Below are 13,420 nucleotides of genomic sequence, written 5' to 3' on the forward strand. Positions count from 1 at the left end.
GAGCAGTCACTGCTTAGTCTTATGCTGTTTCCCTTGTAAGTGATGGATTGCTTCTCTCTTCCTGCTTTCAGAACTTGCTCCTTCTCTTCAGCGTTTGACAATCTGATCAGAGTATGTCTTGGAGTGGGTTTATTTGGATTTATTCTGTTTGGAGTTTGTTGGGCATGTATGATTTTTGTATTTATGTTGTTTAGAAGGTTTGGGACGTTTTCTCCAACAATTTCTTTGAATACTCTTTGTAGACATTTACCCTTCTCTTCCCATTCTGGGACACTAATGACTCTTATATTTGGGTGTTTTATATTGTCCATCATATCCCTGAGGTCCATTTCAATTTTTTTCAGGTTTTTTTTCCCATTCTTCCTTTTGTTCTTTCACTTTCTATTGTGTCCTCTTCAAGGTCACTGATTCACTGCTCAGCTTCCTCTATCCTAATACTGTGAATCTCTTTAATTAGGTCAACAGTTTCTTTCATTTCCATAAGATCGTCTATTTTTTTATTTACTCTTGCAAATTCTTCTTTATGTTCTTCTAGGGTCTTCTTTATGTCCTTTATATCCTGTGCCATGGTCTTGTTGTTTATCTTTAGATCTTTGATTAATTGCTCCAAGTACTGTGTCTCCTCTAATATTTTGATTTGGGTGTTTGCGTTTGGGTTATCCATATCTTCTCGTTTCTTCATATGCTTTACAATTTTTTGTTGTTTTTGGCCTCTTGCCATTTGCTTATCTTGATAGGGTTCTTTTAGGATATGTAGGCTTATTAGAACAATTATCTCTGATTTGTCAAGTCTACAGCTTGGTGGAGTACACTTTCTCTGACTACCCAGCAGGTTGCATCTGCGAGCCACCTACTCCCCTCAAGCCAGTTCTCCCAAACTTTGTCTTTGTGGTGAGTGGAGGTCCAATTGGTGCTCCAAGTTTCCATGTGTAGTTGGTGATGCCTGCCCTGAATGTGGGGCATGTGTCTGAGCAGTTAGGAAGGGAAGCCGGCTTTAATAATCAAAACTCCCAGGTGTTACTGGAGATTTAAAGCCATTGCAGGACTCTAAACCTTTGGTTCAGTCTCACTACAGTTTGTCTCTGCCACTGACCCGCAAGTCCTTGGTGTTTGTGTATGGTCCCTGGGACTGCTGAGTGGGTCCGTCTTTCAAGCTGTGCCCTCCTAGGGCCTCTCCTGAGGGAAGACTGTTCTATGTCACAGGTAAGCACCATTCTCCAATTTTCTGGGCCATGGGGCTGTGTAGGGGCATTCCCCGACTGCTGAAAGGATGGCTGTATGGGGCGTATTAATTTCCCCTTTCTGCACACCTCTGCCTTCCTAGCTCCAGGACAGTTAGCTGCTGCTGTGAAAAAGGCTATCATCCAAACCAGATATGGAGGTGTGTGGGTGTTTTGCAGGAAACACTTTCCTCCACACTGGGTTGTGTGGTGCAGCTCTGGGCTGCGGCACTGGCAGGAGACTTCCCAGCCCACCCAGAAGATGGCTGTATGGGGCATGGTTATTTCCCCCTTTTTGCTGACCTCCACCTTCCCAGCTCTGAGACAATTAGCTGTGGGTGTGTGAAAGGCCATTGTCCACACCAGATATTGAGGCATGCCCATGGGTTGTGGGGAAGCCGTTCCTCCTGCATTTCACTGTGTAGCTCTCGCTGCTGGATCTGCAACCACTTTTTGGTTTTTAAACTAATCCATCTGCAAATGCCAAACCCTGGTTTGTCCTGATCATGGCATGGCTGCTGGTTCTTCAGCAGGCACACTCACTCATTTCAGAATGCAGACCTCTGGTTTTACCAAGTGCACAGTCCCTGTGGATTTAGCATACCTTGCCCAGTTGGTGCATTGCTGGAACTGGTGTTCTGGAGCACTCTCTGTCTGTTATCTAGTATTTTTCATGGAGATTTTTTTTTTGCCCTGTCTCTCCTAATCCACCATTTTCCTGTCTCTCCAGATATTCTTTATCTTTCCCAACTATACCTACATTTACAGAAGCTATAACCAGCCCAAGGTTTGGAGGCTTGTGAATTAACAAAGCTATTATTAAATTTCTGGCCAAGAAAAGAAGAAAGGAGAGCTGTGACACAGAGAATTGATATATCAAAACTATGTTGCCTTGAAGAATTTTGGGAAAGGTTATTGTGTAATTTACATACAATAAAATTCACCTTTAAAAAGTATACAGTTTTTTTTTCCAGTTTTTTATATGTTTTTTTTATTGAGATTGTTCAGGTACCATACAGTTATCCAAAGTGTACAATCAATTGCCCATGGTACCATCATACAGCTGTGCATCCATCAACACAATTTTTTTTCAATTTTTAGAACATTTTCATTATTCCAGAAAAGAAATAAAGACAAAAAAAGGAAACTCAGATCCTCCCATACCCCTAACCATGCCCCCCTGCATATTGATTCATAATTTTGAAATATTAAATTTGCTACTGTTCATGAAAGAATGTTAAAATACTACTAACTGTAGTGTATAGTTTGCAATAGGTATATATTTTTTCCTATATGCCTCTCTATTTTTAACTTCTAGTTATAGTGTCATACATTTGTTCTAGTTCGTGAGAGAGATTTCTAATAATATTTGTATAGTTAATCATGGACATTGTCCACCATAAGATTCACTGTTTTATACATTCCCATCTTTTAACCTCCAACTTTCCTTCTGGTGACATGTGTGACTCTGAGCTTACCCTTTACACCACCTTCACACACTTTTCAGCAGTGTTAGTTATTCTTGCAATGTGCTACCATCACCTCTGTCCATTGCCAAACATTTAAGTTCACCCTATTGAACATTCTGCTCATAATAAGCAACCACTCCCCATTCTTTAGACTCATTCTATATCCTGGTAACTTACATTTCATGTCTATGAGTTTACATATTATAACTAGTTCATATCAGTGAGAACCTGCAATATTTGCCTTTATGTGTCTGTCTTATTTCACTCAACATACTGCCCTCAAGCTTTCTTCATCAACCCATTTAAGATGGTTTTGTTCACACACCATACATTCTGTCCTAAGTAAACAATTGTTGTTTCCCTTTATAAACACATATTTATGTATCCAGCACCATCACCACTATCTACATAAGGACATCTCCACTTCTTCCACAAAGATGGAGGAAGAGTCAAAGAAGGCAGAGAGGCAAACGAAAAAGAAAGGAGAAAGAAAGAAAAAAGAAAAACAAAAAAAGAAAACAAAACTTGATAGCTAGAAAGCGACAAAAGGAAAGATAGCATTAACCTAAAGGAGAATAAAGAGTCAGACAACATCACCAATGCCAGGAGTCCCACACCCTTCCCCTACCCCCCCATATGCATTTAGCTTTGGTATATTGCCTTTGTTATATTAAAGAAAGTATAATACAATGTTTCTGTTAATTATAGTCTCTAGTTTGCATTGATTGTATTTTCCCCCAATGCCACCCAATTTATAACACCTTGCAATGCTGACATTCATTTATTCTATCTCATGTGAAAACATATTTGTACCTTTGATTATAATTGTTGAGCACCTTAGGTTTCCCTGAGCTACACAGTCCCAGCCTTTATTGTTCGTCTTTTGTTCTGGTGTCCCACATGGTCCCAGCCTTCCTCTTTCAACCATATTCACAGTCATCTTTGTTCAGTGTATTTACATTGCTGTGCTACTATCTTCCAAAATTGTGTTCCAAACCTCTCACTCCGCCTTTTCCCTTCTGTCTGCAGTGCTTCCTTTAGTGTTTCCTGTAGAGCAGGTATCTTGTTCACAAACTCTGTCATCGTCTGTTTGTCAGAGAATATGTTAAGCTCTCCCTCATATCTGAAGGACAGTTTTGCTGGATATAGGATTCTTGATTGGCGGATTTTCTCTCTCAGTATCTGAAATATATTACACCACTTCCTTCTTGTCTCCATGGTTTCTATTGAGAAATCTGCACACAGTCTTATCAAGCTTCCTTTGTAATGTGATGGATCACTTTTCTCTTGTTGCTTTCAGGATTCTCTTCTTATCTTTGATGTTTGATAATCTGATTATTAAGTGTCTAGGCATAGGCTTATTCAGATCTATTCTGTTTGGGGTATGCTGTGCTTCTGGATCTGTAATTTTATGTCTTTCATAAGAGATGTGAAATTTTCATTGATTATTTCCTCTATCATTGCTTCTGCCCCCTTTCCCTTCTCTTCTCCTGGGACATCCATGACATGTACCTTCATGTGCTTCATGTTGTCATTCAATTCCCTGAGATGTTGCTCATATTTTTCAATTCTTCTCCCTATCTGTTCTTTTGTGTCAGGTGCCTTGTTCTCCAGTTCCTGAGTGTTTTCCTCTGCCTCTTGAGATCTGCTGTTGTATGTTTCCATTTTGTCTTTCATCTCTTGTGTTGTGCCTTTCATTTCCAGAGACTCTGCCAGTTGGTTTTTTGAACTTTCAATTTCTATCTTATGTACAGCCAGTGTTTCCATTATATGCTTCATCTCTTTTGTCATATCTTCCCTAAACTTTTTGAATTGACTTATTGTTAGTTGTTTCAATTCCTGTTTCTCAGTTGAAGTGTAAGTTCGTTTCTTTGACTGGGCCATAACTTCATTTTTCTCAGTGTAGGTTGTAGATTTCTGTTTTCTAGGCATGGTTTCCTTGGTTACCCCAATCAGGTTTTCCAAGACCAGAATGGGCTCAGGTCCCAGAAGGAAGAAATATTCCATATCTGGTTTCACTAAGGGTGTGTCTTAGAGAATTGATATACCCTGTGATGCCTCAGGTCACTGTGCTTTTCTGTCCGGCAGGTGGTACCTCTCAGCTTGTAACTCCAGACTGGTGTAAGGAGGTGTGGCCCGTGACTGTTTTCCCCCAGGCTCTGGGATCTGGTTCTGAATGGAAGACAGGTAGTAGAGCTGGGCCCCACACCTTTCCTCTTAGAGAAGATAGACCCCCTAGGGAGAGGTCATTAGCATTTCAGTGGTCTCTTTCTGTCTGTGCTGTCTCTACCCTTTTCTGGGTCAGAGCACTGGGAACTGAAAATGGCTGAGGCTTTCTCCACTGACCCAAAACAGGGACAGAAAGTCCCCTTCAGGGCTAGTCCGTGGTGACCCTCTGGCTCTCCAAGCACAGTTGTCACCCAAATCCTCTTTCTGCTTTTTGGGGATTTGAGCTTGTAGTGAGCAGTCCACAGTCACTAATTAAAACCCCAGCTGGAGCTCAGCTGAGGTATATTCACTTGCTGGGAGAGAGCTTCTCTGTAGCACCACAAGGCTTTGCAGCTCAGGCTGTGGGGGGAGGGGTCTCCTGGCTTGGATCCACAGTTTTTACTTATGGATTTTATGCTGTGACCTCAGGAATTGCTCCCAAGTCAGGTTGGTGTATGATGAGTGGATGGTCATGGTTGTCCCCCTGCAGTTATTCCAGATTATTTACTAGTTGTTCCTGGTTTTTCATTAGTTGTTCCAGGGGGACTAACTAGCTTCCATTCCTCTCTATGTGTCTTAGATCCTCCCCAAATTATACAGTTTTGACAAATCTGCACAGTCATGTAACTATGACAATAATCAAGATGAACATTTTCATCACTCCAAAAACTTTGTTGTGCCTTTCTGCAGTCAGTGATCTCCTCCTATCCCCAGTTCTTGGGAACTACTAATCTGTTCTCTGTCCCTGTAATTTAGCTTTTTGTTGAATATCATACAATTGAAATAGAGCATATAGTCTTTTGTGTCTGTCTTTATTCATGAAGCATAGTCCTTTTGAGATTGATCCATGTTTTGCATGCATTATTAGTTTGTTCTTGAGTAGTATTGTATTGTATGGATATAATACAATTTACCTGTTTACCAGGTGATGGATATTTGGGTTGTTTCTAGTTTTGGGCTACTAGGCCTAAAGATATTATGAACATTAGCATATAGGACTTTTTGTGGACATATGCTTTTACTTCTCTTGCTTAAATACCTAGAAGTCAAAAATGTATGTTCAACTTCATCAGAGACTTCCAGACTATTTTTCAGAGTGGCTGTACCGTTTAGCATTTCCACCAGCAATGAGAAGGGTTTCAGTTGCTCCATATCCTGAACAGCACTAGCTATTGTCAGTCTTTTTAATTTCAGCTATTCTACAGAGTGTGTAGTAGTATCTCATGATGGTTTTATTTGGTGTTTCCCTGATGACCCAGGATGTTGAGCATCTTTTCATGTGCTCATTTGCCATTCATATAACTTCTTTTGGTATAGTGTCTGTTCAAGTATTTTTACCCATTACTTTTTTTTTTTTTGGTCTTTTTATTACTGTAGTTGACTAAAGAATTCATTATGTAGTCTGGAAAGAAGTCCTACATCAGATATGTATCTTACAAATATTTTCTCCTAGTCTTCAGCTTGTCTTTTTAATTAATTGTGTCTTCTGATGGGCAAATATCTAAAATTTTTGATGAAGTCCAATTTATCAATTTTTCATTCTCTAATTGTGATTCTGTGTCCTATTTAAGAAATATTTGCCTAATCCAAGATCACAAAGCATTTTTCCTATTTTTGTTTTTTTTACTGGATTTGACTGAATGTTCTCATCTTTATTATTTCCTTTCTTCTGCTTACTTTGCCTTAATTTGTTCTCCTTTTCTGGGGTTCATAAGATGGAATCTTAGCTCAGTGAGTTGAGTCACTTGTTCTCTGCGGTCGCAGCTAGGTAGGGGCGGGCACCCACGGAACCTTCTGCTGTTAGGTTTGCTTTGTGGGTACCGGCGGAGGCTCTTCCCGGAGGCGAGGGCGAGGCGGGGGACTTGGCCGAGTCCCCGGCGGAGGCGTGCAAGGTGTGGAGGGTGGCGAGGGAGAAAAACGAGACACTCTCCTTACAGGGGGGTAGAACAAAAAGCCTTTATTCAGGGGTGAGCACAAGTTATATAGGCTGGCATAGAGGGCGGGGTTGGTGTAGGGGTGTAAGGGCCTTAAATGGTAATGCTGAGGGGAGAAAGGCTAGGATTGGTTCTGAGAGGACGCGGAAGCTGTTGCAGCGGGCGGGAGTTGCTCTGGCAACGGTGCATGCGCACTGGCGGTGGGGGAGTTGCTCTGGCAACAGGGAGTGTGCGGGCAAGATAAGGGCAGCGGTTCTCTTCGGCAAGCTTCCTCTAACGGTTGGTTTTTGGGTGAGGAAATGGGGCCTGCCTCCAGCTCCACTTTCTCAGGCCCGGGGGGCTGTGGAGGGCGCTATCGCCCGTGCCCACCACCCTCCCCAGGGGCTGATCAGGTCCCCCGGCCCAGGCCCGCCAAGTTGAAGCACGTAATCAGTATCCCGCAGTTCTCTAACAGAATCATTCACTGCTATAACTTTCCGTCCCAGCATTACTTTATTTCTTCCCATGAATTTTGATCTATTGTGTTTTCAGTTTCATTCAGTTCAAAATAGATTTTAATTTCCCTTTTTATTTTATCTTTGACCTATGAGTTATTCAGAAATGTGTTGTTTAATTTCCAAATGTTTGGGGATTGTTCAGATATCTTTCTGTTACTGTCTTCTAACTGAATTCCACTGTGGTTCAAGAACATACTTTATATGACTTCAATCTTTTAAAAATTGGATGAAATTTGTTTTAGGGTCTAGAATATGTTTCACCTTGGCTGATATTCTATGCACTCTAATTCTGTTTTGGCGTTTGTTTCTTAGAGGACCTGAGCTATGTAATAGTTAATAGAAATATTCAAAAATGTGTACTGAAATTTTCAGGTTGGATATTATGAATAATGCTATGAACATTCTAGCATTGTACAAATTTTTGCATGGACCTATGTTATCTGTATTCTTGGGTATATACCTAGGTGTGGAATTGCTGGGTCATATGGTAATTCAATGTTTAACTTTTTGAGGAATCACCTGTTTTCCAAAGTGGCTGCATCATTTTACATTCCCACCAGCAATGTAAGAAGGTTCTACTTTCATTACTTCCTTGCCAACACTTTGTCCATCTTTTTTTATTATATACCCCCTAGTAGGGGTGAAGTGTATCTTACTATGGTTTTGATTTGCATTTCCCTGATAAGCAATGATTTGGATAATCTTTTCATGTGTTTATGATCATTTGTATATCCTCTTTGAAGAAAAGTCTATTCAAATCCTTTGGCTATTTTTCAGTGGGTTATTTGTCTTTTTATTATTGAATTTATTGTGCCAATCTTTGTACATGAACCTGAGAATGTTTTTATTCAACCTGATCTTTATTTCAGGGTGGAACTTCTGGGTCATGTGGTAATTCTGTTTAACTTTTTGAGAAACCACCAAATTGTTTTGAAAAGGGACTGTGTTCCAGTTTGCTAGAGCTGCTATTATGCAAAATACCAGAAATGGATTGGCTTTTATAAAGGGGGTTTATTAGGTTACAAATTTACATTCTATGACCATAAAAGTGTCCAAACTAAGGCATCAACAGGAGGATACCTTCACTGAAGAAAGGTCAATGGTGTCTGGAACACCTCTGTCAGCTGGGAAGGCACGTGGCTGGCATCTGGTGGTCCTGGGTTGTGTTTCAGCTCTTCTCTGTCAGCTCCTGTGTGTCCTTGTTTCTTTCTCTCTAAGCATCTGGGGGTCCTCTCTTAGCTTTTCCAGGGCAAACTGAGATTCATCTCTTAGCTTACCGTCTCCAAATGTCCTAATGTCTGCATCTCCAACCATCTCTAAGCATCAGCAAGCATCTAGGTTTGTGTTGGCTCTTAGCTTCTCTCTTAAATACTCCTGCGAACTAATCAAGACCCACCCTGAATTGGTGGGGCCACACCTCCATGCAAATAAGCTAATCAAAAGTATCACCCACAGTTGAGTAAATCCCATCTCCATGGAAACACTCAATCAAAAGTTTCCACCCTAACCAAAAGACTAATAAAGCTGCCCCCACAAGATTGCATTAAAGAACATGGCTTTTTGGGGGGCATAATATATCCAGATCAGCACAGGCTGCACCATTTTACATTCCCACTAGCAACGTATGAAGTTTCCACTATCTCTACTTCTTTGCAAAGACTTTTTTAAATGTGTTAAATAGTTATTGTTCTTTTCTTAACAAGATAAATTATTTTTCCAACTTTAGTTATTATGTTCTTTGGAATGGGCTTCGTCTTTAAACCCTAACTTTGTCCCGAACAATCTCTCACTGTCTGATGGACAACCACTGGAGGCCTAGAGGGGGAGGAGTTTCTTTTCCAGGGCAGAGATGGAGGAGATGATAACGTCATCAAGGTCATTGGAGTTGACTTCATCCATGAAGATGGGGGGGAGCAGTGGAATGGCAGCCACGAGAGGACTCTGAGCAGGGCTGCTGGGCTTATGGAGTAGTTGGCTCCAGAGGTCTTGGAGGTTACTCCTTGGTGGCTGACCCCCCCATGGCATCTCTGCTGTTCCCTTCACTGTTTTCACAAATGGGAGAAGCTGGAAGGAGAGGTGAAAGAAGAGGCTCCTTTGTATGCTGCTGAAACAGATTTCCTCTTGGTAGAAGTGGCAGTGGTTGTTCTTTTACTTGTAGCACTTTGCCAGGTCTGAGTCAGGGGGGCCCAGAAGACGGACTAGATGATGGTGATGGCCTCCTCATGCTCAGTGCCACCCCCTTTTGGGAGACTGGGCTCTGAACACAGGGTATGGGGGAGCTCTTATTTGGAAAGTATAGCATACTGGGTGAGTCTGAGTCACATGCTTTGCTTGATAATAACTTAACCCTGAACTAGATGTCCCCTGAAAGCCGCCTGAAGTACAACAGCCACCTTGTGCCAGTTTTAAATGTATTATGTCCCCCAAACGCCATTATCTTTGATGTAATCTTGTGTGGGCAGATGTTTTGGTGCTGATTAGATTCGCTTGGAATGTGCCCCACCCAGCTGTGGGTGATGACTCTGATGAGATATTCCCATGGAGGCATGGCCCCACCCATTCAGTGTGGGCCTTGAGCAGTGGAGCCATATAAATGCGCTGACTCAAAGAGAAGGAACTCAGTGCAACTGTGAGGGACGTTTTGAAGAGCAGCTACAGCCAAGAGGGACAGTTTGAAGAAAGCACAGGAACTGCAGATGAGAGACAGTTTGAAGATGGCCGTTGAAAGCAAACTATTGCTCTGGAGAAACTAAGAGAGGACAAATACCCCAAGTGCAACTAAGAGTGACTGCACTCTTGAGGAACTGCAGCCTAGAGAGGAATGTCCTGGGAGAAAGTCATTTGGAAACCAGAACTTTGGAGCAGATGCCAGCGACATGCCTTCCCAGCTAACAGAGGTTTTCCAGACGCAATTGACCATCCTCCAGTGAAGGCACCTGATTACTGATGTGTTAACTTGGACACTTTATGGCCTTAAGACTGTAACTGTGTAGCCAAATAAACCCCCTTTTTTATAAAAGCCAATCCATCTCTGGTGTTTTGCATTCTGCAGCATTAGCAAACTAGAACACACCTCATCCAGAACAGCTTCTTTTCTTGGGTCTGTACACCTTCCACTGAGTCTGCAGTATTCTGACAGCCTCCCCTCTTCTCTGATCTTCTCCTCACCTGTCAGCACAGGGGGAGAGACGCCCAGGGAATACCACATTGCTGAGCATGACTGCCGGTAGGACGGGACGTTGGGAGATCTTCTGGGGTCTCATGACTTATAGGACCATCTTTCTCTTCTTTCTTAATTTCTTCCAGTTCTTGAAACTTTTTGGTAAGTGTCTGAATTTCCTCTCTCAAAGCCTTCTCTTTCTTTTCTCACTTTTCTTCACATTTTGCAGCTCCTTCTCCAAATCAGCTTTTGTCTGCACTAATTGCATCAGTTCCAAGTCCCTGTCTAGCAGCTGGGTGGGCAGGGTAGCCCACTCACCCTTTAGGCTCCTTAGGTGCTTGTACTCCTCAGGGCTGTCCAGGTGCAGTGGTGTCTGCACCACAGAGCTGGACACAGGCTGAGCCATGGGGCTTCACTTGGCCAGTTCTGAAGCATGCAGCTTGGGGCTTTCCATCAAATTTATTTTTTCCCCAGCTCTGCAATCCACCTCAGCAGCTTGAGCTTAATCCACTCCATGTAACCCTTTATTTTGGAGATGGTGGGTGAATTGCTCAGCACCTGGTCCATGTCCTCCTTCACACTCTGGTTCCCCTTGGTCAACTCCTGGACACTCCTAGACAAGGTCAAGAGAGTGCTTCTCATTTTCTTCTGCCTCTTCAGGTCCATCTTCCTCTCCACTAGGGGCTTCTTTCCTGTTCTTTCAGAACTTGCCAAAAGAGTTTGGAGAGGATGAATCTCCTTGTAATATGTCTTCATGGCAATCCTTATCTCCTCCAGGTTAGTGGTCTCCATGTCAGTCTGCAGTTTGTTAATGGTACTGTCCTTCTCCTTGCACTGCTGCTCCAACTTTGTTTCAGCCCGTTAACAACCCAGAAAGTATCAGGCCTTTCTCTAAGTCCGAACAAAATACAGGCCTTGAGTTGGTTCTAAAAGCTGTTCTATCTGTGGATCCTCCCTGATATTTTCTTCTTCAAGGCATCAAAACTTTGTTCTCATCAGATCCCCATCACCTCTCTGCATGTGTAATGACTTCTTCAACTCAACAATCTTGTCATACGTACCTTCCTTCTCTCTGTAGACAGGTGTCCTAGGACATATCATTGCTGGTTTCTTAAAGTTTCTGACAGATAGTAGGGTTTGCTGCTTAGGGTGGTGGGGTGAGGGGGGTGGTCCATGAATGCTCCATGGTGAGGTCTGATTGCAGGGGTTGGGTCAAACTTCCTTGTTTTGATGTTCCAAGCCATAGCTTTTCTGGGGTCAGGGATATCTTGCCACCAAGAAGCGTGCTCCCTGTTGTCCTTAGAGACCTTCAGGATGACACTTTTTTAGGTTCAGAGTGATACAGTGACTCCTCTTTGAGGCTGGTTCCCTGGGACCCAGGGACATGGTGGCACTGCCCTGTGGCTCCTCAGTGCAGAAAGTATGGCTGACAAGAAGGTTCTGGGCTCTGTGGGTGCCTGTAGCCTTCTCACCTGCCCGTGCACCAGGTGGTGAGCCCAACACTTGTTATCATCCATTTTTTTTTACTATAGCCAACCTCATGGGGCTGAAGTTTTATCTCATTGTATATTTGATCCGTAGTTCCCTAATGACTAATGATGATGTTTTATTTTCCTACCTGCTGAAGCAAGTGCCATGAAATGGGTTGGGTTAAACAGTGGGAATTTATTTGCTCACAGTTTGAGGCTTGGAAAATGTCAAGGAGATGCTTTCTTCCTGAATACTGTGGTGTGCTAGGGCTGGATGCTGGTGATCTTTGGTCATTAGCTTGTCACACAGCAAGGCACATGGCAGTGTCTCCTGGTCTATCCCTTCTCTTCAGGGTTCTGATGTTCGGCTTTTTGCTTCCTGTGGCTTTTTCTCTGTCTGAATTTCATTCTGCTTACAAAGGACTGCACTAATAGGATTAAAACCCATCCTGATTGAGGTGGGCTACACCTTGACCGAAATAACCTCATCAAAAGGTTGTACTTGCAATGGGTTCACATCCACAGGAATGCATTAAATTTAAGAACATTTTTTTCTGGGGTATGTACAATTTCAAACCACCACAGATGCCTAGTGTCTCTTCATGTGCTTTTAGCCATTTGTATGTCTTCTTTGGAAATGTCTATTCAAATCTCTTGCCATGTTCAATTTTTTTTAAATGTTGAATTGTAACAGTTCTTTATATGTTCTGGATATATGTCTTTTATGAGATATATAATTTGCAAATATTTTCTGCCATTCAGTGTGTTGTATATTCATTCTCTTAATGGTGTCTTCTGAAGCAAAAAGGTTTTAATTTTGATGAAGTTCCATTTATCATTTTTTTGTTGTTTGTGCTTTTTTGTGTTATATTTGAGAAACCATTGCCTAATCCAAGATTATAACAATTTGCTTCCATGTTTTCATCAAAGAATTTTGTAGTTTAGCCTTTACGTTTATTTAGGTCTCTTTTCCAAATTGAATTGATTTTTGTATGTGGTGCGAGGTAGCAGTCTATCTTCATTCTTTAGCATGTGGCTAATCAGTTGCTCCAGCACCATTTGTTGGAAAGATTATCTTTCCCCATTAAACTGTCCGGCACTCTTGTAGAAAAGCAATAGTCCATAAACATAAGGGCTTCTTTTTGGACTGTCAATTCTATTCCATTGATCTTTGTGCGAGTACCACACTGTCTTGATTACTGTAGTTTTATACTAGGTTTTGAAATTAGGAAATTTGAGTCCTCCAATTTTGTTCTTTTTTCCAGATTGTTTGGGCTAGATTGTGTACCTTGAGTTTCCATATGGATTTTAGGATTAGGTTGTCAATTTCTGCAAAAAAAGATAGCTGTAAATTTGATAGGGATAGCATTGTTTAGTAATTCTAATAATTGTTTATGTGTGGATTTCTTAGGATTGTCTATATAAATCATCCTGTCATCTCAGAATAGAGACAGTTTTACTTT

At 41.8% G+C, this 13,420-nt stretch overlaps 1 pseudogene; it reads right to left on the reverse strand.

Moving 5' to 3' along the window:
• Window positions 1–9,376: 9,376 nt before the first annotated feature.
• On the reverse strand, window positions 9,377–11,874 carry LOC119545281 (annotated as a pseudogene).
• Window positions 11,875–13,420: the final 1,546 nt, after the last annotated feature.

This window comes from Choloepus didactylus, chromosome 10 (assembly GCF_015220235.1).
Source record: "Choloepus didactylus isolate mChoDid1 chromosome 10, mChoDid1.pri, whole genome shotgun sequence".
In the NCBI taxonomy this organism is placed as follows: Eukaryota; Metazoa; Chordata; class Mammalia; order Pilosa; family Megalonychidae; genus Choloepus; species Choloepus didactylus.